At 40.4% G+C, this 21,700-nt stretch overlaps 1 long non-coding RNA gene across 1 annotated transcript in view; it reads left to right on the plus strand.

Annotated features, from left to right (window-relative positions):
* Positions 1 to 21,159, plus strand: part of LOC310885938 — a 38,147-nt gene extending 16,988 nt beyond the window's left edge. The window contains exon 4 of the long non-coding RNA XR_014575035.1: positions 839 to 21,159. This is a non-coding gene — a long non-coding RNA (uncharacterized lncRNA). The remainder of the gene's footprint in view (positions 1 to 838) is intronic.
* The last annotated feature ends 541 nt before the right edge of the window (positions 21,160 to 21,700 follow it).

Genomic DNA, 21,700 nt, shown 5'->3' on the forward strand with positions numbered 1-21,700 from the left:
ATCTGGAGCCTATCATTCATCAATAGGTGTAGTAAAAGAGAGAAAGTGTGGTAAAAAAGCTGGTCATTGTAAATAAAACATGCATAGAGGGAAACAGGAAGCAAAGGCTCAGAGATATATGTTAGATAAGAGTCAGGATTAAATCTATCTGCAAATATACATTTTTCTTCATACAAAAAATAAAATAAAATAAAATATTTCTGTTTAAAGGAGACATTAGTCCATCTCATCTGATTTGCATCCACATCTCATTAAATAAACATATTCTAGAATCATGTCAGAAATAAGTAAATGTCTAAGCACAGTGAAGCATCGAAATAACCTGACAACACACCTTATTTTGTGTGGAAATACATAACATATTCCTATTCACACGGAAGTAAGGTTGAAAAAAAGTTAAAAAAAAAAAAAAAACAACTGAGAAGGGGAAAATAAAAGCATTCTACTGCTGGAATTCCTTTGTTGTTTAGTATTAACTTAGCTACATCAAATAATGGCATTGATATAATCTCTATATACCTGTTAGTTCTGTATGATGAGAAAGTGACAGAATAAGTATCACACTATGCATTAACTTCACATTATCGAAACCAAATGAATACCTGTTTTCTGCAAGTGGTTCATTATATTCTATACAAGTCAGTTTTCTGTGAATTTCTGTAGAAAAAAAAAAAAATAGTGATACCTTCTTATTCACACACTTAAATGTAGTCAGCGCTGGCTCTTTCCTTGGTGACTGTGGGGTCCATCCCCAGCAGAGCTTTGTAGTCCTGAGTAAAATCTTCTTGAGTCTTACATCTTTTTTTCTTTCTTTTTTTTTTCTTTTTTCTAATTGCAGATGATGCACATGCTAGAATGAAGCCCAGCACACTAACATAGCAGAACGAAACATATACCAGAAGCACACAGTGGAAGAGGAAGTATATGTCCGTATAGCGGGGATGTCCTCAGTGGGGATTTCCCTCTTTATCCCCAAACTTCCAGAGACAAATCCATGGGAATTTGGGCTCAGCATGAAAAGTGAGACATAAGAGAAAGTTTTAAGGCCCTTCACAAAGTAATGATACTTTTTTACTCTTTTCCAATGTATACCAGCTAAACATTTTCATCTTGTTAGTAATATCTTGACAACGAATAACCTCTGTTGTTGATTTGCAGGATATTTTTCTTGTGTTGTGACAAACGTGCACACACATGTCTATTGGAAAAGATTTTCCTGTGCTCCCAACAAACTATAAAGCATTAGAGCTTCCACTGTTTGCACTTATTTCATCCTGTTCTACCTAGTAGAAGAAACAAAAAGATTATACTGCATTTAAGCAAACGAATTAAGTAAAATATCATTTAGTCAAATGAAATAATGGAAAAGAAACTGAAGCTGCTTTTGAAAACTGAATGCAGAACTGATAAAGCAGTTTCAAATGTCAAAATTCTTATATCTTAAAATGCCCTGCATTTGAAATTTGAGTGGTTTTTCAAAATAATTAATAATTATTATTAATTCTGGGCATGCAGTATATTTTCCATCTACTAAACTTTGAAATTTAAGAAGTGCTCCTTTTCTTTGGAAGTGTGAAACTAAAACTTTTCAGGGGAAAAATGAAAACTGAATAAGAAAAAATCAGGCAGATAACACAAAACTGAGTGTCTCTACTTTCATTTCCTGTTGGTGATGGTCATTCACTAAACTACAAAAAAGGATGGTTCTGTAATTGCAGTAGATGGTTACAGGCTCTTCAGGAGGGTCAGGCAGGGCAGGTGAGGTGGGGTGGTGGTGCTGTATGTAAAAGAGGGTCTGGACTGCGTGGACCTTGCAGTTGGTGATGACAAAGTTGAAAGCCTCTGGGTAAGGATTAAGGGACAAACAAATAAAGGGGATGTTGTTCTGGGAGTCTGTTACAGACCACCCAGCCAGGATGACGACACTGATGAATTATTCTTTGAGGAACTAAGAGTTACCTCAAGATCAACTGCCCTTGTCCTAATGGGAGACTTCAACTTGCCAGATGTTAACTGGGAATATCACACAGCTGACACAAGCAGGTCCAGGAGGTTCCTAAAGCACCTTGATGATAACTTCTTGGTGCAGGTGGTAAGGGAGCCAACTAGGAAAGGTGCCCTCCTAGATCTGCTGCTGGAGAACAGAGAGGGTCTTGTGGGGGATGTGGCAATTGGCAGCTGTCTTGGTCATAGTGACATGAAGAGGTTGAGTAAAATTTTTCATGACAGGAGGAAAACTGCCACCAAAACTTTAGCCCTGGATATGGGGAGAGCAGACTTCAGGCTGCTCAGGGTACTAGTTAGCAAGGTCCGGCGGAGAAACTGCTTTTGAAGGCATTGGAATCCATCAGTGCTGGCCAGTCTTTAAGCACTGCTTCCTAAAGGCATAAGATCGAGCAATTCCAAAATATCAGAAGTCAAGGCAGGGCAGAAGGCCAGCTTGGCTAACCAGAGATCTTCTTCTGGAGGTTAGGCAGAAAAAGAAAGTGTATGGCTGCTGGAAACAGGGTCAGGCAATGTGGAAGGACTACAGGGATGCTGTTCCCCTTTGTAGGGAGAAAATTTTTGCGGCCAAAGCCCAATTAGAGTTGAAACTAGCCAGGACTGTGGGAGACAATAAAAAGGTCTTTTTTAAATATGTGAACAGAAAAAGCAGAACCAGAGAAAACATAGGTCTACTGCTTGATGGGGATGGTCACCTCACAGACAAGGACATAGACAAAGCAGAGACATTTAATATATTCTTTGCCTCTGTCTTCAACGCTGATGATGGGCTTTGTGATGCCGGGTGCCCTGAGCTGAAGGACTGTGACAGTGGGAATGATAAACTCCCAGCGAACCCTGAAAGTATGCAGGATTTGCTGCTCCACCTGAAACAATACAAGTCCATGGGTCCGCCCAGGATTTATCCCAGGGTGCTCGGAGAGCTGGCTGACATCATATCTCAATTACTTTTCAATGGTCTTGGGAATATAGAGAGGTCCCAGTGACTGGAAGCTGGCAAATCCTGTGCCAATTTTCAAGAAGGGCAAGAAAGAAGACCCTGGTAACTACAGGCCTGTCAGTCTCACGTCAGTGCCTGGTAAAATTATGGAGAAAATTGTCCTGGGAATTATTGAAACACACCTGGGGGACAATGCAGTCATAGGTCACAGCCAACATGGGTTCACAAGGGGTAGGACCTGCTTAAAAATTTGGATTTCCTTTTATGATGTGATCACCCATCTTGGTGATCAAGGGAAGCCAGTGGTTGTAATCTTTCTGGATTTCAGAAAAAGCTTTCGATACAGTTTCTCATAGGATCCTACTGGACAAAATGTCCAGCATAAAGCTAGATAAAAATATCATATGATGGGTGAATAATTGGCTGACAGGTAGGACTCAAAGGGTTATAGTAAATGGGGTTACAACAGGCTGGTGGCCAGTCACCAGTGGGGTCCCCCAGGGCTCCATTTTAGGGACAGTTCTTTCCAATAGTTTCATAAACAACTTGTATGTAGGACTAGAAGGAGTTTTGAGTAAATTTGCTGATGATACTAAACTGGGAGGAGCTGTTGACTCTGTTGAGGGTGGAAAGGCCTTGCAGAGAGATCTGGACCAATTGGAGAGCTAGGCAATCACCAACAAAATGAAGTTTAACAAGAGCAAGTGCTGGGTCCTGCAGCTGGTAAGGGGAAACCCTGGCTATATGTACAGACCGGGCGATGAGAATCTGGAGAGCAGCCCCCCAGAGAGGGATCCAGGGGTTTTGGTTGATAGCAAGTTGAATATGAGCCAGCAGTGTGCCCTGGCAGCCAGGAGGGCAAACTGTATCCTGTGGTGTATCAAGCACGGCATTGCTAGTCAGTTGAGGGAAGTGATTGTCCCGCTCTACTCTGTGCTCGTGAAGCCTCACCTCGAGTACTGTGTGCAGTTCTGGGCACCACAGTACAAAAAGGTTGTGAAACTATTGGAAAGTGTCCAGAAAAGGGCTACAGAGATGGTGAAGGGCCTAGAGGAAAGACATACAAGGAGTGACTGCGGCCACTTTGTCTATTCAGCCTGGAAAAGAGGAGGCTGAGGGGAGACATCATGGTGGTCTACAGCTCCCTCACAAGGGGGGAGCGGCGCGGCAGGTGTTGATACCCTCTCTGGTGACAGCAACAGGACCCAAGGGAATGTCATGAAGTTGTGACAGGGGAAGTTCAGGTCGGATATCAGGAAAAGTTTCTTCACTAAGAGGGAAGCACTGGAACAGGCTCCCCAGGGACGTAGTCATGACACCAAGCCTGTCAGTGTTTAAGAAGCATTTGGACTGTGCTCTTAGTTATATGGTCTGAATTTTGGGGTAGATCTGTGTGGAGCCAGTAGTTGGACTTGATGATCCTTGTGGGTCCCTTCCAACTTGGGATATTCTATGATTCTATGATCTAGCCATGTTAAAGAGAGAAAATTCAAATTGAATTTTATTTGAAATATCACTTAAAGAAAATGAATAGTATCAGGAGAGAGTAGATAATGAAAAATAATAATAAAACAAATAGAAAAAGGCACACTACCTCCATATAGTCATATGTCCAATCATTAGGCAGTTAGTTAACTTGCATTGTGGATTAATTGTTAACTAAGGGCCTTGATATTTTATATCAGAAGAGCAATCATGCATCTTATCTCACTGTCTTTCCTTTAGGCTTTAGACTTGGATCCAGAGATTCTTTTTCAGTAAGTTGGCTTTCATATCTGATGTATTCTTACAATGAAGTTTACATTAGATAAATTAGCATTTTCTAACTACCACCACTCCTTCTTACAAAAAAAAAAAAAAAAAAGTTGTTTAATGCTGAAATATTATGACAGTTTTAACACTGATTCTAGGAATTTGTAACCAATGGTTTAACTGGAGTCAAAGGTTTTTGTTTTGGCTTCGGCTTCAGTGGATATGTAATATAGGTATGTTGATAAAAGTTGCCTAAAGGAAGGGAAGAAAGTTGTAAAGTGTCTTGAAACTCATACCTTCATTACAGATATTTATGATTTTCAGTACTGTTAAACTCATATGAGAATGAGATTCACTCTGAGAAGGTAAGTAATACTTGTGTTGTGAATAACTGATAGGGACTGATGCAGACTAAAGTGCGATTTGAATTTTGCTTTATCCTTTCAGAAGTGCAGGGAGAGTCAGACGATTGACAAATTAATGGATGGCTTCTAGTCTTTGTAATTTTAGTAATTTAATCTCATGTTTAGTATTTGGTTATTAAATATAAATAAGTTTGTGGCTGCAGTCAGTAAAATTCTTATTTCTTGGCATGTGTGGACACACTCTGAGGCTATTTCAGTGTGAGACATTATATACATCGTTTACCACAGGAGATCTTTTTTTAAGGATAAGACTCAGAGGTGATAGCTAATAAGAAAACACCTGTAAGAAAGAAATGTTGTTTCTCTGTAAACATTATTTTTAGTTTTTACTCAACCCCCTGACTGTCCTGAGGGAAGAGAGGGCTGTCGTGGGTACAGGTGTGCCGTGCTCAAGGAACTGCTTGAGCAGATGGCTGAGCTGCAGCAAGAAATCGGCAGCCTGAGGGGCTCCTGGGAGTCTCTGAGGGAGACAGATAGGAGGTGTCAACCTACCCTTACTGAAGTCCAGCAGCCCCCTCTAAGTCCCTGCAAAGAGTAGCAGCTGATTCAGCTGCTCACCTGCAGAACAGAGGGCTTGACAGCCCACGAGAGGAAAGGGGCTGGACCCTCATCTCTGCTTGAAGCAGAAGGAGGCATCTGCCCCCAACACTCATGATGCCACCAACCCCCACGGTGTCCCTGGGTAATAGATTCGAGGCTCTCGGGCAGGAAAAGGATGAGCGTCTGGAGAGCAGTAGGAACACAGGCCCTGTGAAGCATGTCAATGTTGAGGGAAGTACCAAGCACAGGGAGCAGGGCTGGATGGGGCACATCATCCAAACCAGTGCCACAAAAAAAGCGCGGAGAATCTTAGTGATGGGTGACTCCTTGCTGGGGGGCACCGAGGCTCCTGTTTGCTGTCTGGATAACCTCTCCAGAGAGGTGTGTTGTATTCCTGGAACACATGTCAGAGACGTTAGGAAGGCTCTGCTGCAGCTCATTAAACCAGAGGACTATTATCCTCTTATCATCATTCAGGCTGGGTCCCGGGAAGCTGAAACAAGGAAAATGAGTAACATTAAAAAAGACTTTGCATCCCTTGGAAGGATGTTGAAGGAATCAGGGGTGCAGGTAGCATTCTCTGTCTTCCCGATGCGTGACCAGGACCCAGAAAGAAGGAGGAAAATGGGACAGGTAAATGACTGGCTGAGGGGGTGGTGTCTAGACCAAGGCTTTGGGGATTTTGATCTTGGGCAGGCCTTTGAGAAGCTGATGTGGGCTGCTGATGGACTCTGACTCAGCAAGTGGGGCACAAGTGCATTGGGGAGCAAGCTCTCTGGACTGATTACCAGGGCTTTAAACTAGGTTCGACGGGGGAAGGGAGGGGAGTTAAATGTGACAGAGAAGGGCTGGGGGATGTTGTCACTGCTGTCACTGTTGAAGATAGTAGGGAAACCCCCCTGAGTTGTGCCATAGGGTCATCCGAGGGCTCCTCAGAGAAGGTCATGTTCCCGATACCCCGTCCAGAATCTTCTTGCATCCCTCTAGGGGTAACTGCGCCTGCTGCTTCCCTAAAGTGCCTGTATACCAATGCACGAAGCATGGGAAATAAACAGGATGAGCTCGAGAACTGTGTATGGTTGCAGGGCCACGATCTCATTGTGATCACGGAGACGTGGTGGGACGGCTCGCATGACTGGAATGCTGTCATGGAGGGCTATGTCCTTCATAGGAAAGACAGGCTGGGGAAACGAGGGGGAGGAGTTGCCCTTTATGTGAAGGAGCAATTAGAATGTACCCAGCTCCACCTGGGGGAGCGTAAAGAATGAGTGGAGAGCTTGTGGGTGAGAATTAAGGGGTGGGCTGCTATGGGTGACACTGTTGTGGAGGTGTACCACAGGTCACCAGATCAGGTGGAAGAGGTCAATGAGGCCTTCTACAAGCACCTGGAAGTAGCCTCGCGATCCTGGATGCTGGTTCTCATGGGGGACATTAATCATCCAGACATCTGTTGGGTAAGCAACTTGGCCAAGCACGCACAGTACAAATGGTTCCTATAATGCGTTGAAGATAATTTTCTGATGCAGGTGATGGAGGAGCTGATGAGGTGGGGGGTGCTTCTGGACCTTGTTCTTACCAACAGGGATGGGCTTGTTAGGGATGTGAACGTTGGGGGCAGCTTGGGATGCAGCGATCATGAGATGGTGGAGTTCAAGATGGAACTTGGTGGAAGAAGGAAGGCAAAAAGTAGGATTGCTACCCTGGACTTTTGGAGAGCCAACTTTGACCTCTTCCAGGACCTACTTGGGGGTATTGCATGGTCTAGTTTGCTAGAAGGTAAAGGTGCTTATGAGAGCTGGGCAACGTTTAAACAGCACTTCTTCCAAGTTCAGGATCGGTGTATTCCTAAGAGTAGGAAATGAGGGAAGGGGGGCAGAAGACCTGCGTGGATGAGCAAGGAGCTCATCGACAAGATCAAAAGGAAGAAGAAGGGCTATGAAACGTGGAAAATGGGCCTGTCTCCTTGGGAGGAGTATAAGAGTGCTGTCAGGGCCTGCAGAGATGCAACGAGGAAGGCTAAAGCCCACCTGAAGATGAAGCTGTCAAAGGAGATAAAGGATAATACGTTTTTTTTGTTTTGTTTTGTTTTGTTTTCTTTTTTTTTTTTTTAAGTATGTAAACAGTAAAAGGAAGACTAGGGATAATGTGGGTCCCCTGGTGAATGAGGGGGGTATCCTGGTAATGGGGGATGCTGAGAAGGCGGAGATACTGAATGCCTTCTTTGCTTCAGTCTTTGCTTCAAAGACTCCCCCTTGGGACTCCTGGACCCTGGAGGGAGGAGAAAGAGTCTGGGAAATGAAGAGCTCCCCTCTGGTTGAGAAGGGAGTGGTTCAGGAGCGTCTGAGTGAGATGACCGCACACAAATCCATGGGCCCTGATGGAATGCATCCACGTATGCTGAGTGAGCTGGCAGAGGTGATTGCCAAACCACTCTCTATCATCTTTGACAGGTCTTCGAGAACAGGAGAGATGCCTGAGGACTGGAGGATGGCCAATGTCACTCCAGCCTTTAAAAAGGGCAAGGAGGATCTGGGAAACTACAGGCCAGTCAGTCTCACCTCTGTCCCTGGAAAGGTGTTGGAACAGCTTGTTCTGGATGCCATCTTCAAGCAATTGGAAGAGAAGAAGTTTATGAGGAGTAGTCAGCATGGATTCACCAAGAGGAAATCATTCTTGACCAACTTCATTGCCTTCTATGATCATCACCAGCTGGGTAGATGGGTGGAGAGCAGTGGATGTCATCTACCTTGACTTCAGCAAGGCTTTTGGTACTGTCTCCCATGACATTCTGCTAGCAAGCTGAGAAAGTGTGGGGTAGATGAGTGGACAGTAAAGTAGGTTGAGAACTGGCTGACTGGCTGAGCTCAGAGGGTGGTGATCAGCAGCACAGAGTCCAGCTGGAGACCTGTGACTAGCAGTGTTCCCCAGGGGTCGGTGCTGGGTCCAGTCTTGTTCAGCATCTTTATCAACTACCTTGATGAGGGAATAGTGTCCACCCTCAGCAAGTACACTGATGATACAAAGCTGGGAGGAGTGGCTGACATGCCAGAAGGCTGTGATGCCATTCAGTGAGACCTGGACAGGCTGGAGAGCTGGGCAGGAAGAAATCAAATGAGGTTTAACAAAAGCAAGTGTAGAGTCCTGCACCCGGGAAGGAACAACTGCATGTATCAGTACGGGCTGGGGGACGACCTGCTAGAGAGGAGCTCTGTGGAGAAGGACCTGGGGGTCCTGGTGGATGACAGGTTGGCCATGAGCCAGCAGTGTGCCCTCATGGCCAAGAGGACCAATGGGATCCTGGGGTGCATAAAAAGGAGCGTGGCCAGCAGGTCAAGGGACGTGATCCTCCCCCTCTACTCTGCCCTGGTCAGGCCTCACCTGGAGTACTGTGTCCAGTTCTGGGCTTCCCGGTACAAAAAAGACAGGGATCTCCTGGAAAGAGTCCAGTGGAGGGCCACAAAGATGATATGGGTCCTGGAGCGTCTCCCCTATGAGGAAAGGCTGAGAGACCTGGGTCTGTTCAGCCTTGAGAAAAGAAGACTGAGAGGGGATCTCATCAATGTTTATAAATACCTGAAGTGTGGGAGACAAAGGGATATGGCCAACCTCTTTTCAGTGGTTTGTGGGGACAGGACAAGGGGCAATAGCCACAAAATGGAGCACAGGAAGTTCTAAACCAATATGAGAAAGAACTTCTTCACAGTGAGGGTGACGGAGCACTGGAACAAGCTGCCCAGGGAGGTTGTGGAGTCTCCTCTGGAGATATTCAAGACCTGTCTGGATGTGTACGTGCGCAATTTGCTCTAGGGAACCTGCTTTGGCAGGGGGGTTGGACCAAATGATCTTTCGAGGTCCCTTCCAACCCCTACAATTCTGTGATTCTGTGATTTTTTACGTTGTCATTCACTGAAATAGTAGTGAATGTCATTCACTACTATTTCATCGTAGTTATTACATTTCAAGTGATACCTGAAAAATATTTTAATACAACATAGTAATACCTCACCATTCTGTGCATAGGCCAGACTCTCCAATCTAGATATTTAAAATTAAGCTTAAAAATTCTTATTTAAGCATGACTTTTGCAATAGCCTCTTTTTCAAAGGTGCTGAAATGAACCTGAATTTCTTTTTCTGTCTTAAAACAAAACAGCAACTTTTCAGCTGGGTAATTCAGAGATTCAGAGGAGGTCACTTTATTTTGTTCTTCTCTAAGTGTACAGAATAAATTTGAAAGGTGAAGAAATGCTGTTACAGAGTGCTGCACTGCACCTGTGTCTAGTTTAATTAATTCTATAGTAGAAGACTACCTGAGAGTGTCTAGGGTTTCTCTTTTTCTTTTTTTTTTTCTTTTTTTTTTTTCTGAGATGCCCAGAATTTGATAACACACCACACTGTAGAAATTCACAAAGATCATTCCTTTCTAACTTAAATAGCTAGTCAAGTCTGCAATTATTAATGAAACACAAACATGGCATAATCTTGGCTGCAGTTGGTTTTGTTAAAAATATAATTGCACCACATAATATACAAATAAAAGAAAAATAATGTCACAGCAGCTGGAGCAACTGGGGTCCTAGCATCCGATACTTCTGCTCCCAGCCACGGGGTGGAGGCGGTCTGTGTTCCCAAACCAGCTACCGGGGCGGGGGGGGGAAGTGCGGCGTGGGTGAGTCTACTGCAGGCTCCACACCAGCGACTGGAGCAGGGCCACAGGTTGCAGCCCCTGTGCCTTGTGCTGGCTGCTGGACGGGGCCACGTGTCTGTATCTTCCCCAGATATCTTCCCCAGCCTGGTATGCCTGGGGTGTGCCTGTTTACCAGGAAACTTTAAGCTGGACCAGGCAGTGAGTAGTGGGCACCTTGGATCCAGGCCGGGGTATCAGGCGGGCAGGAGGGCCATGCTGGTACACCTAGTGGTGGGACCTGTGAATGCTGTGTGCGTGAGGGACGAGCCTGTGAGTGTTGCATAATTACCACACAGACACCAGGGTTCTTTGAGGATCAGTAACTGCTATTACTTTACTGATGACAATAACTTCAACTCCTATCGAGGACATAACTTCAGCTCTCACTTTACTGAGGACAGGCACCCTTCTTATACCAATCGCTCTACAGCCGTACTTTTCCACTAACTATTCATTGGTCAACAACTTTGCCTGGCAACAGCAAACACCCACCACCTTCCATGTCTTCACTGGCTGGAGAACAAGCAGTCCAAGACAGCAAGGCATCTCCTAAATCACCCTTCTTTGTTCCTTCTAAACTCTTTACATTCCTCATGGCCTCATCATTAAGGGTCCGATGTTATCACCAACCATGGGGCTTGTCCGACCCCCATGGCCACACTCCCACATGTGAGTGCTGTGTGTGTGCAGCAATCTTCAGGCTGGACCAGCCAGTAGGTGACCCGTGAAGTGGGTAAGCAGGCCCAGAAGGATTTCTTATCTTTTAGATAAGTTTCTTTTTCTAGATTTTTTCCAGGATTTCTCGGTATCTGGGTAGCATATGACCAGAAATCAGTCAAAATAACAGCACATACATGCTGTGTGTGTAAAGCACATTTAACACATCTTCATATATATATAGTTGTTGTGGTTTAACCCAGCTGGCAGCTAAACACCACACAGCTGTTCGCTCACCCTCCCCCCTCCCTCTCTGGGATGGGGGAGAGAAGCACGAAAATGAAGCCTGTAGGCTGAGATAAAGACAGTTTATTAAGACAGGAAAATAATAATAATAATAATAATAATAATAATAATGTGTACGAAACAAGTGATGTACAATGCAATTGCTCACCACCCGCTGACCGATGCCCAGCCTATCCCCGAGCAGCCGGCCCCCCACCCCGGCCAGCCACCCCTATATATTGTTTAGCATGACGTCAGATGGTATGGAATACCCCTTTGGCCAGTTTGGGTCAGCTGTCCTGGGTCTGTCCCCTCCCAGCTCCTGCTGCACCCCCAGCCTGCTCGCTGGCAGGACAGAGCGAGAAGCCGAAAAGTCCTTGGCTTGGTGTAAGCACTGCTCTGCAACAATTAAAACATCAGCATGTTATCAGCACTCTTGTCATCCTAATCCAAAACATAGCACCCTACCAGCTACTAGGAGGAAAATTAATTCTGTCCTAACTGAAACCAGGACAATAGTACAAGTCCAATTGTACTTATCTTCACTCTCCTAATATTCTGTAAGCCTGATTATTACCAGATTGCATTATACAGAGTAGATATCCCAGGCAGAAACCTGATATAGCTGTTACCACAATTGATTTATTTTTTTATTTTTTTATTTTTTTCTAAAACTAAAACTACAATGCATTGGACTGGAAGGGACTTTATGGATCATTTAACTTAATCCCTTCCTTGAAAGCCATCTATACAGCAATAACACACAATTCCTGGGAAGGATCTGGCAATAAAAGCCAAAATCAGACATAGAGGCAGAACACAATATTTACACTCTGACAAGTATCATCAATCTGTTAGTAACAGCAACATATAATAAGAGAAGGAAAGGTATCAAATACCAAATGACATCAGAGGATATCTATCTATCTCATAAGAAGCAATATGTTTATAAGCTTTTGCTGGCCTAGAATGTATGGTCCTGCTACCACTGTAAAATGACTTGCAGCTGCTCTGATGTTAGCCAGTGCACTTCTATTAAGCATTATCATTAGGCATTTATACCCAAACATGGGAGGAGAAAGAACATCTTCCAAAAGAAAAACAAGAACAGTAAACTGAATTTCAGTATTTATTTGCAGTAGGGAAGTAATTGGTTGTTTCTGGAAGTACATTATTTTGGATTTCAAAAATGCTAATGATGTAATCGTTTAGGTCTAGCCATTGTTCCAAGTAAATTATCAGTTGTTTGGTGATGTATTATCAAAATGAGTGTCTGTCTCTATAATATTTTCTGCGAGAACTTGTGAGAATGGCTGAATAATCTTGAGTAGTATATTGTTTTCTACAGTTCTATAAATTTCTGCAGTATTTTGTGATACGCATTGTGATGTACTATTGTAAGCCTTGGTACTTGTATTTTTTTAACTAAATAATAAAAAAAAAGATCTGTTTCTAAATAACAGATCTGTAACCATTCTAGAATCTCCATGAAATAAATAGTTTTATTTGTTTGTTTTCAGGATTCACTGGAAATACAAAGGCATAGCATATATATATCAAAGGGCTTTGACTAAGGGCAAACGTGTAGAAAGTGTGCACTGAATAATACTTGATTTTTTGCTCTCCATGCAAAGACGTATTTTGTTGTTATGGTGAATGTGTACTACTAAACAAATTCAAAGAATAGTCTTTTTGAAGTTCACTAAAATGCATTCCACTTGCCTGTCTTTTTAAACTTTGAACTCTATCCATTAAGGTAGCGCCAGAAGCTTTAATCAAGCTCAGTGCGTTATGATGTGTGTAGTGAGAAACTATTCTTATGTTGAAGAACTAACAATCTAATCAAATAGAGTGGGAAATACACTGTTATTACCCTCATTGTATTGATAGAAAGCCAGAACATAAACAGTGATATTCTGGCATCACTGACATTAATAGCAGATTCCCTTTGATTTCACTGAGACAAAATTTTACTCACTCTGTTTTCTCTGCATTCACTAAGAGCAGCTGTGGCAGAGCCAGAAGTGCTTCAGCTCATATATATATATATACATACATATACATATATTTTCTTTTTTTAACAGAAAGATCAGTCAATCTCAAATCTTGGCATTTCACAGAGCATTTTTCTAAGCATTCTCGATTTCCTTCTCGGAATATAGTACTAATTTTCTACTTGTTGAAGCTCCTCACAGAATTACAATAGTATTTAAAATCTTTTAAAATCTTTTAAGAAGAAGGAATAAATAAGATGGGTTTTCACACAGCTATCTGAATGATTGGTCACAGGCAAAATTCTGGAACCACAGGGAAATTTATCTAGAGGGAATAAAAGAAAGAACTAAACAGGCAACTGTCACAGAATTATAGTAGAAAAGGATTATTGTAATGTACTAAAAATGCTGCCTATCATATTATTATATATTTTTAAAGAATCTAAACTAGCGTATTAACCTTTTGTATAATTGCAGATAACTAATTTGAATTCTTTTTATAGTAGTTAGTCTGTCTTCAAAACAGCTGCTGGAATAAAATTGCCAGGACATTTGAAGGAACTGCAGTTCTGTGATTCATCTGTGTTATTCATTCAAGGGGTACAGCTGAAAAAGGCAAGTTCACATTTTAAGTGACCAGTTTATCTGATGAAGAGCACTAGCTGTAGTTATCTCTAGAGAGAACAGCAATATTTGTGTGAAATGCAACCATTAAACCTGTTCATTCAAATTTCCAATTGCTGGGATATTTTGGAGCGGTGCATTTTGATTTTCATTGGAATAAGACAGGAGAAAAATTGCACCTCTTGCCACTACCATTTCCAAGTATTGTCTGTTTCCAAACTACAGACATACCTAAGTGCTGAGATATTGCTGCAGATAGATCAAGTATGTACTTTTGGCTATAAATGCGTCTTCTTATGAAAAAAAGCTTCCATCTACTAATAATACAACACACACAATGTTAGTTTATATATTTTAAGTTTATATATTTTAGTATTTGTCAGTTTATATATTTTAAGACTATCTGGAAAAAGAATGATGAGGCTGTCCATTTTATCTGATGAATAATAAGATGCAAAGTTTCTTAGGCTTTAGTTTTTCCTGTGAAAAAAAATATAATTTATATTATTTCCTTTATGAAAATAGCCTTGTAGCTCTCACACAGAGGATTCATGAAGTAAAAAAGTTAGTTGTACCTCACAGAATGTGTTATGGATTTTTATTTTTATTGTTTTGACTGTTTTGTTTGCTTATTTATTTCTGTCTAGTCTGTATAGAAATTGGTAAGAATGTGTAACTTTTAGTACAGAATTTACCATTGTTCTAATGTAAGGCCAAAGACAAATTTACCCAAAGTAGACTCCTGTAAAAATGGAGTTAGGAGATTAGTGATATTAGTGGAATAATTTAAATTAAAACAAGGAGAGAAAACTATTTCTTAGGAGTAGCAAGAAAGGTTCTACAAGAAATAGAATTTACAACAAATACATGAATGCGTACTATCTTTGACAGTTTAAGGGTAAAGACATCCTATTTATGATGTAAAATATCAATGACAGCCTTAAAATATGTGTTTGGTAGAGATTTTTAAAAATTAGACTACATTTAACCTAAAATAGCTGCAGATCAGTGTGTGGTCTCTTTTACTACTTTTATTGTTATTATGTTGGATTTTCCAACTTTTGCACTGTAAACATATATATATATTATATTGTATATAATATATATTGTATATATTATATTATCCATATATAATATGGATATATTCAGATAAATTAGAACAGAATTTTACTGTTAAGCCTCCTTCCTCTGCTCACTGCACTTGATTGTGCACAATTGCTGACACTTCATGTGTCAACAATTAAACTGCTAAAGCATGGGTTGGCAAGTTTGGAAACCAGGTAGTAATAGTACAGAGGTATCTACTGTAATTATTATAATTAATTTCTGAAGCAAGAAGATGCAGGCCAATGGGTTTATTATTTGAGCGTTCTGCAGTAATACTGTAAAGAAAAAAAATGCAAAAATAACAGAGAAAGTCAAACGCATTTGCAAAGGATTGACTGGATTGTCCTCAGTGCAGCTCCTTCTGGTACACCCTAATTCAAATAGTTGAAATGAGATGTATCCTGCAAAGTGATAAGAGTCAGAAGACATGCAGTGAGCAGCCCATACCCCAAACACAAGTTTCTTGATTTACCTTTATTGCTCACTAGCTGGCAAGAGTTCAGTATCTAGATATTACTAGTGGGTGTTGGGGGCTGGGGAGGATTAACATATTCACAGTCCTTAGTTATAATAAAGTTATGAGAAGCTGAGTCAGATCTTAGCATTCATAACTCTCGTCTAATTCAGCTATCAAATTCTGCAGCCCTTTTGTCCAGAAGATGAGTGTTTTGATTGTAGAAATTCCAGGAACACTTGTTACAGCTTAATTTTCATGGCTGTGTGGCAGGTAGCAGTCTGACTGCTGAACCATTTTGCTCAGTGACAATACAAGGGTGACTAATGCATATCACTATCAGTGAATTTCTTCAAATAAGTCCTGATATGCTTTGGTGTTTTATTGGAAATGTGGGGCTACTTGATGGTTAGAGGGTATTTGTAGAAAGGGAAATAGAATGATGTGTTCTCCACATTCAGGAATGGCTGATTAACTTTCTGAACTTGTGAATATGGAACTAGCTGTGCTTCATACCAGCATTCCATTTTCAGTATTTCCATTATATATGACATTTTGATTTGTTACAGTCTATTAGCTTAAGCTGTGGGCTGATACAAAGGAATTTCATCAAAATATAAACCTCAAAAATGAAAATCTGAAAATCTGAAACAAAAAGATTGTAGTAGTAACTTTACCGTAATTATAGCTCAAAGAGCAGTGGTGGAGGCAACTTGTTACAAAGCAATGAAATGAATTCAGTGGTGAGTGCCCAGTGGTAGTGCTCAGTAGAGGATTTATGAAAATAATCTTCCTTTCTCATTATAATTTTCAAAGCCCTGCTGCTTTTCTTAAATTGCTGTCAAGTACATTCTAAATGAGGTAAGAATTAAATGTCTTCTCGGTGTACTTTGCAATCCTGACTGTCCTGACTGAAGCAGAAGATGACCAAAATTATGTTGCATGCTCCAACATAATTCTCTGAACAAAACAGGGCAATGGATTATAACCATATTAATTTACTGAATTAATTTTCACTTTTGATCTAATTCAAAATGGAAGGTTGCTATATTTATCAGTGGTTGCTTACAAATATTACCAATCACAGGGTTTTAAAAAGCTTTGATTTTTATTTATGAATTTATGTGCATGTATGCATCAAATTAATAAATAGCTGATTTAAATTTTATTATTAGCTATAATCATCTGTTAATTCAGTTTTAAAGAGGCTGTCATCAGCTTTCTACCGATACCATACAGTAAAAGCTCAGCCAATGGCAGGTAGTTTGTCTTCCTGGGTTATCTTGTTAGTGAAGACACTGTGCCTGAATCAATGCTTGCCTGTTGTAACAGGCACAAAGTTATATCCACATATGGTGTTTATGTGGCGAGGTTTTGGTAGCGTGTATGTACGTGTGTGTGTTCGTGGGTATGTGTCTGTGAGCAGAGCCCAGCTTCAGCCGGCTCCAAAAGGGACCTACTGCTGGCTGGAGCCAAGCCAGTGAGAAACTATGGTTAGGCCTCTGGGAGAGCATATTTAAGAAAGGGAAAAAACTGCTGCTGTGCAACAGCAGTTGGGAGAGAGGAGTGAGAAACATCCCCGCAGACCCCAAGGTTAGTGCAGAAAGAGGGCAGGGGATGTTACAGGTGCTGGAGCAGAAGCTCCCCTGCAGCATGTGGAGAGGCCCGTGGCGGAGCAGGCTGTCCCCCTGCAGCCCATGGGTCCCACACGGAGCAGATCTCCACGCTGCAGCTCGTGGAGGAGCCCCCGGTGGAGCAGGTGGATGTGGCCTGGAGGAGGCTGCAGTTCATGAAGAGCCCCCGCAGAGCAGACCCCGGGCCCGAGCTGCAGCCCATGGAGAGGAGCCCATGCACGAACAGGGAGTCTGCGGGCAGCTGCCGCCCATGGGGGACCCTTGCTGGAGCAGTTTGCTCCTGACGGATGGACCCTGTGGTACGTACCTGTATTGGAGCAGTTCTTGAAGAGCTGCTGCCTGTGGGAAGCCACGCAGGATCAGATCGGGAAGGACGGCATCCTGTGGGAGGGACCCCACATGGAGCAGGGGCAGAGAGTGACTGCGAAGGAGCGGCAGAGACAAAACATTAGGGACTGACCACAGCCCCCATTGCCTGTTCCCCTGCGCCACCTAGGGCAAGGGATGGAAGAGGGTGGAAGGTGTTTTTAATTTGCCTTTAGTTCCCACTGCTCTAATCTGTTAGTAATTGGCAATATATTACATTAATATTCCCTACTCTGAGTCTGCTTTGCCAATGACAAATTTATCTAAACCCATAAGATTTTTCTGTACCATATTTTCTCCCCTTGTCCTTCTGAAAAGGATGAGTGAGAGAGTGGTGTGGTGATGCATAGCTACTTACTGGTGTTAAACCACTATAGTTGAAAATGGAATCAGCTAATTATTGAAAACAATATAGTTAAGGAGAAATCAGTGAAATGATGAGAAAATGCAGGTTTCACGTGAGAGTAATTACAAGACAGATGCTGTCCTGAGCTGCAAGATGACAACTGTTGAGTTTTCTCACACAACCCTTGAGAATTACTCTCAAATCCAGAAGGACAAGTTTTTTTTTTTTTTTTTTTTTTTTGTCTTATACCTTATTGTTAAATCATTAAATCATTTTGTGGACTCTTTCTATCCAAATTATTTTTCCTTTTCCTTTTCCATTCTTTTTCTTTTTCTTTTTCTTTTTCTTTTTCTTTTTCTTTTTCTTTTTCTTTTTCTTTTTCTTTTTCTTTTTCTTTTTCTTTTTCTTTTTCTTTTTCTTTTTCTTTTTCTTTTTCTTTTTCTTCTTTTCCTTTTCCTTTTCCTTTCCTTCTTTTTCTTCTTTTTTAAAAATAATTTTATTTGCTGCCTCTCTAGTCATGTATTTCATAAGTAGCTATGCTTCCCTAAGACTGATATAATTTTCAGAATTAAATGAAATAGGTAAGAGGATTTTTATTTTTAATCATTTTGAAATAATTTTCTGTTTATTTTCCCTCGTGTCTGATGAAATTTGTCAATCTTTAGATCTATTTAGATCTATAGATAAAAATGCACTTAAAATCTTTTGGACCAAAATCCCTGGAAGGAAATTTTGGAATTGAATGCTTTCTCCCTGGCAGAGCTAGGGAGAAGCTAGTTCTTTTTATTCAAATTGAAATGGAGTCTGAAAGCCAAGTCAAGAACGATTTGCTGACGATAACTATCTTTGTCTTGTATGAGGCAAGTGGGAGCATCTCAAATGCTAAGGACCCAGCCATTTGACACCCAGAAGATCAGAAAAAATGTTTACATTCATTCCAGCAATTGTAGATCTCTGAACATCAATAATTGCTTTGACGTTGGAAGGGTGCTTAGGTTGTTAAAATTCTGAATCTTTTAAAATTTCTAAACTGAGTTAAATTATAGTCCTGCACAAATCATTGTAGCGATCTAGTCTGAAATGACAAAGGTATGGATTGAGGTGTTTAAAACTGGACAAAAATCTAACAAGACATATATTTTATGGTAAATTGCACATAATTTTATTTACCTTTAGGTCTATTATCAAAATTGAAAAAAATTGAGAGATTTGCTTTGTTTAAAGGCATAAAATGTATTCTCTTGTAAACAGCAGAAAGCTTAAAGCAGACAATCTAGCTTAATATAATTTTTGGTTTTGGTTGTGCAAAAAAAAAAAGTAGGAGGGGTTGATTGTTTTTTTGAACGTTTCCTATTATCTCTTGCATTTAGGGGCAACATCAAGCACAGTTTTAATACAAATAATAATAAAAAAAGGAATAGAAACAAATCCACAAAATTGTTTTGCTTTCTGTGGAAAAATATCACAGCACCACCAAAAACCAAAAGCAACAACAACAAAAAAAACACAAAAGTAAACAATCAAAAAACACCCCCCCTACACACCCACCCACTTCAGTTAAGTTAGTAACAGAGCAGAGTTGCTTGATGATCTTCCCCAGAAGTGCATATATTTTGGCTCAAGATCTCATGAGTATCTACTTTCCTACAAATCAGTAGTGCCTAAATATTTTGCTGTAGCAAAAGCATTTATCTCTTGCATCTTATCACAAACTAATTCATTATTACATATGTTCAGTTGGTGTTTTGGGGAAATAGGACAGTCATTAGGTAAACATGCCATTTGGAGAATCTTGTATAGTAGAATCTGAGTATTACGTGTCGCAAGACCTAATGGGAAGTGTCAGCGGCTTGAAAATATTCAGGCCTTCACGTTATCACCATTCTAAGAATCGACTTGGCCTTCCATGTATCCATTTCCAGTCATGGATCATCTCATGGAATGACTCTTCTGGGTCTTTTGACTCTCTGACTCTTTTGAATATGAACCCTACAGGGCACGTTGACATTCAGAAGTTATTTACAACATGAAAGTAGGGAGTCTGTTTGTTTGTTTTCTGATAGTGCTGATGGGTTTTATTTGGTTTCATATTACATTAAAGTTCAGCCTAAATGGGGTAAAGGAACTGTTCAGTTTTTCTGGTGTTTAAGAGTCAGAGTTTCATGATTTTGTGTATAAGATAATATTAAGATGGAGTGCTAAGAAGAACAAAAATTAAAAATTAAAAAAAAAAGCAAAGCTTCCAATAACATTATGGGAGTCCTGGTGCTGTGTAATGCAAATCTGTTATTTTATACATTCTCTTTTTCAACCTGAATATTAGTATTTTGCGGACAGCAGATAGGGAGAAGTCCTCAGTATTCAATGCATGGTATACAAAATTGTATAGTTTTTCCTTGGATTTGATACTAATATGATGAGCTTAATTCTTCTGTTCAGTGGTATTTCTCTCTTGGTAAGGCACATAGACACAAATCTTGCATTTGACAGTGTGTCACAGACCTCTTTATGCAGCTCAGTTCAATACAAATGTTATCTTTCCCATATCAGATACCAAGACCCAAGTGACTGCACCTCTGCGATCACGTTTACAAATCAAGAAAGAGCGAAGTAACTATATACTAACAGATCATATGTTTATCATCATCTATCCTAATACCTTCTACTTTTGTTGAATGATTATGAAAATTATTGTCTATATCTTGGAAACTATGCAGTACATCTTTTAAATTCATCTTCTAATGATACTACAACTGGAGACAATGACAATGACATTTTTACAGTTTATAGACATTGAAAAAAGCCTTGGTCTTTCCTTCAATATGGAAGCCAAGATGCTTAATGCTGGAGGAAAGAAAAAAAAAAGGGAGGGGTGGTGGTGTCACAATATACTTTCTGCTAAAGAATTTTGTAAAACAGAGGTATCTAAATCACCACTTGGTTGTGTCATTCTTTTATTTGAAAGTTTAATGCTACCTTAATTAAGAAGGCCACAAACAACTAGTTTCCACTCACAGTTTGAAAATTAAAAATACATAGTTCATGGCCCTCAACCTTGCCCCTTTGCTAATGGCTTAATTTTAGCTTAAATGAAGCTCTGTCCCACTAGATCACAGGGTTGATCCTGATGTTATGCTAAACTTACCTTAAGTTTCCTCAAAACAGTGTAACATCAGGGACTTCACTGAAAAAATATCGCTGTAATAGATAATGAGTTTTCTATTACTTATAAACCTGATTCTTTTTATGATGAGCTAACTACTAACATCAATATTAATACTATAAGCTATTGAAAAAGAAAACTGTGTTACATCAAGAAATACTAAGAAATGAGTATACATCTGAAATATGAGCACTGCATACTGTTATCTACCAATGGATCTTGAATAGAATGTGAAATGTATTAATATATTTTACAATACTTTCCCAAAGCTTTTTATAATTTTTACTGATGCAGAACATATATATATATATATACATATATATATATATATTTAATTTGGAAATTTAAATGGAAATTTAGAAAATAAGAAAAGACTTTTTTTTTTTCCTTAGAAGATTATTTTGACATACGTGGTACATGACAGATACTTGGAAACACATTGGAATTCCAAGCACCGATTTTACATTTTTTACATTTTAAGAAGCGTTTGGACTGTGCACTTAGTCACATTCTAAACTTTTGGGTAGACCTGTGTGGTGCCAAGAGTTGGACTTGATGATCCTTATAGGTCCCTTCCAACTCGGGATATTCTATGATTCTATGATTCTACATAAACAAAAGCTAAAAAAGTTATCTGCTTTTCTCATTTATAACTATTTAAGTAACAATAGTTTCTTTGCTACAAGGAAAATGGCAAAAATAGCCACTTTCAGCAAAAATATT

Source organism: Anser anser (genome assembly GCF_964211835.1).
Source record: "Anser anser genome assembly, chromosome: 1".
NCBI lineage: Eukaryota > Metazoa > Chordata > Aves > Anseriformes > Anatidae > Anser > Anser anser.